Source organism: Molossus molossus, unplaced genomic scaffold (genome assembly GCF_014108415.1).
Source record: "Molossus molossus isolate mMolMol1 unplaced genomic scaffold, mMolMol1.p scaffold_m16_p_6, whole genome shotgun sequence".
NCBI classification, from domain to species: domain Eukaryota; kingdom Metazoa; phylum Chordata; class Mammalia; order Chiroptera; family Molossidae; genus Molossus; species Molossus molossus.
Window position 1 is genome coordinate 83,408,379 of NW_023425399.1, and position 3,682 is coordinate 83,412,060.

General features: G+C 38.1%; 1 pseudogene; it reads left to right on the forward strand.

Moving 5' to 3' along the window:
* Positions 1-2,182: 2,182 nt before the first annotated feature.
* Positions 2,183-2,973, forward strand: LOC118619124 (annotated as a pseudogene).
* Positions 2,974-3,682: the final 709 nt, after the last annotated feature.

Here is a 3,682-nt window from a genome sequence, read left to right on the forward strand (position 1 = left end):
TCTTCTCCAGCTGGCGTCCTTGCTGATTGCTCTACGCTTGTGATCATTTGGTTGCTAAATATTTTTTATATTATCCCTGTGCTTAAGTCTGAGTAGTTTAAAGTGTGGTTGAGAAAGAAAGTCCTTGAAATGTGCAAGATCCTGGGAAAAGTATGAAAATTAGCTGCTGGGAGGAGACAACAGTTCTGCAGATTCTTTTGGCAGGGACAACGAGAATTTATAGCAAGGAGTTTAATAAAAATTCAATGTAAGTAAAAAGTTTATATGTCTTGCAAATTAACGTTAAGCTACTTCAAATAAACATATGCTTTTAAGTAAAAGCAATATTCTCGCGATAGGCTAAATCTCATAGGCCTGTCTTCCTACCAGGTTGCTATCCCTTAAGCCCTTCTTGTAGAGGCTTTCTGTTGCTGTCTTGCAGAGACATTGCCTGGCGATGGACAAAATGAGTAGCTTCCATGGACATAAGTGTGTAGGACCCTGCTGAAGAACATACAACCCACCCCAGGAACACCTGAAAATTCTCCCGTCCATGAATACACTACCAAGGAAGAAGAATGAGCATGAGGAGAGAAGACTTCATCCCTAAAATGATAGAGTTTTAGTCCTGAATTGACTGAGAAATCATAGAATTTGAATGCATTTACCTACATGTCTCTACATAGTGTTTTTTCCCCTGCTCTGAGATGGAATATGGACTTGTAGTGGCACTAATTAGAAATACAGTTACATTTTTGTGTATTTGACATTGTGCCCCAGTTGTGTTACATTTACCTCATAGTCTGGATATGGCAGAAAAATGACATGGTGAGCAGACATTCTTGGGACAAGTCTGACAGCATTTTCCACGATGGACTGAATTGGAGAGGAACTGGGTAATAAGTAACCTGTAATACAGCAGGGAAGCCATGGAGGTCAGGGCTTGGACTCTGGCATTTTGAATAAAAAGGAAGAGTTTAAGGTAACGGGAACACTTGACAAGTCTTGGATGAAGAGGAAAAAATAGAGGCATCAAAATGATTCTCGGTTTCATGCATACATAGCTAGATGTGAACTCTGCTATGGTCACTGAGTCATTAGCAGAAACTCAGGTCTGGGGCCACCCCACCAGAGTGTGCATGGTGGGGTCTCCTAACCACAGGAATTGGGAGGTTCAAGTGCAGTTGTTTATTCTGAGTGTGGCTGACCTTAGATTGGAACTGAGCGTGTTAGGGTGACAATGTCACATTCAGTAGAAAGATGGAAACACGAGAATAGCAGCAAGATAAGAAAACATGACAGGGATGCCTTTGTGAACCTTGGCACAGAAGTGAGAGTTGACACCACAAGCTTGAAAGATAGTTTCAGGAGCAGTGGAGAGTTGAGCAGAAGGGCAGAGACTGAGCCAACGTGATTGCCTATCAACATGACGCATTTCATGTGGCTTTATTTTTCATTTGTTTTCTGTTTCCATATGGATTTTTTAAAAGAAGGATGAATTGTTTTTGGCCAAAGTGATACAGTGCAATTTGTAAATATGGTCCTGTTATAGATATAAAGAGAATTTAGTCTAGAAGTAGCATTTGCTTTTCCATCTTTCTATCTTATGCATTAACAACTATAATTTGATACTTATTAAAATTTTTTAAAAGAGCTTTGGACAAAAGTGTAGGCATTAAATGTCTTAGGTAATACAATCTGTGGATTATTTTCTGAAATTTAAATCAATTGCTCCATATTTTATCTAGTAGCTACAGTGTCACAGTTTTGATCAGTGAAACTTATAAATTTCATGCTTAGTGTTTTAATTATTTACAACTATAACTTGAATACAATACCTTATAATAGCAAATTTGCATCTATTTCAACCATCACCAAAAACTGACAGGAAAATATTCTTCTCTAATTAACAAACCAGACATTAGGGAAAAAATATTAATGGTCTTTTTAAAATCACAAGAGTTTAATTGCTGAAAAACCACAACCTTTTGTAAAAAGGAATATCTAAAACTCTTATTTTCATTTGGAGAAAATTTTGAATTTGTATTTTTAAAATGACTCAATTTTACATACATAAAGATAATATAAGTACTTTAAGTGTTGAGTATCATCTGGTTTATAGAAATGTTTGCGGAAGAATTTTGGTATCTGTCTTCACTAACCTTTTGTTCTATTAAAATGTCCAAAATGGAGAGAGCTGAAGATGGCCAACTTCAAGGATTGGGTGTCGGATGAAGAGAAGGTTCACAAAGCTGCTAAATTCATCACTCATGCACCTCCAGGGGAATTTAATGAAGTACTCAACAGTGTTTGGCTACTACTTAATAATGACAATCTCCACAGGGAAGGGGTGGAGCATGCACTTGCCCAGTATAATATGGATCAGTTCACACTTGAAGATAGAAGAATATGAAGAGCAGGTCTTAACACGGTGACCTGGGTAAAAGCAGATTTTTAGATTTTCAGAAAGAAGCAAGTGACCTCCAGCCAGAGGAAGTAGATGGAGGTCTGAAGTCTTGGAAAGAATCCGGCGATAGCGCTTTAAGGGCCTATGTGAAAGATCATTATTCCAACGGCTTCTGTACTGTTCATGCTAAAACTATAGATGGGCAACAGACCATTATTGCATGTATTGAAAGCCATCAGTTTACTTCTGGAATGGTTGCTGGAGATCAGAATGGAGGTTCACCACCACACCACCTACAGCCCACATGGTTGGAGTACTTAAGATTCAGGTACCATATTCTGGAGATGGCAATGTTCAACTGGTTAGTCATAAAGATGTACAGGATTCAGTTGTGTTTCGAATGAAGTCCAAACTGCCAAGGAGTTTATTACAATCATAGGATATGCAGAAAATGAGTATCAGACAGCAATTAGTGAAAACTATCAGTTTTAGACACTACATTCAAGGCATTGCTCCCAGTTTCTGGTCACCCACCCAAAATTAACTGGAACAAGATACTCACCGGCAAAGAAATGCAGAGTGCTTAAAGGCGGAAGGCAAGATTCTTCAATATGTGGAAAGAAAGGTTTCAGCATCTGGCCATATGATAAATAAGTGATTTATAAACAAGAGTGATATTTTGCTAAGGCTTTCAAAATTGACAGGTTTTCTAGCCCCATGGAATACTGTTGAACCTATAGCATTGTCTTGATACTTTTGTGCTCTCTGCCTTGTAATTTTTTTTGTTTTCACTATATCTACTTGTAAATTTTTTTTTTAAATTCTGCCACTTTCAGTGATAGAGAGAGAGCTCTATCCTGGAGTCATTTTACTGTTTAGAAAGTTTTCCTTGCCATGAAGCCCTGTTACTGATATAAACAGGTAATATGTTCAGTGCTTTTCTACCCCTGTCCTTCAAAACACACCTGGTACTTCTGTGGTTCATACTGATCCACCAACAGCAAAAGAGGCTGTGCTACCAACTATAGCCAAATGGAAGACACATTCATCCTTCTCCCTCCGACTGCTTTGATCATCAGTGATAGCACTGCATAACTGTAGTTTTCAGAAGTTTGGATTGTGGCTATTCAGGTCCTTTTGTTGGGCAAAGGAAGTTTTCTGGAAATTCCATTATAGCCAGATTCTCTGGGGAAGTTGTTTTTAAATCCAAAGTCTTGAACCACATGAACATGTTTGCTTTTTCCTTCCCTTATTATCTTCTTTCCATCTAGTACTATTATAGTTGTAGATAGCTGC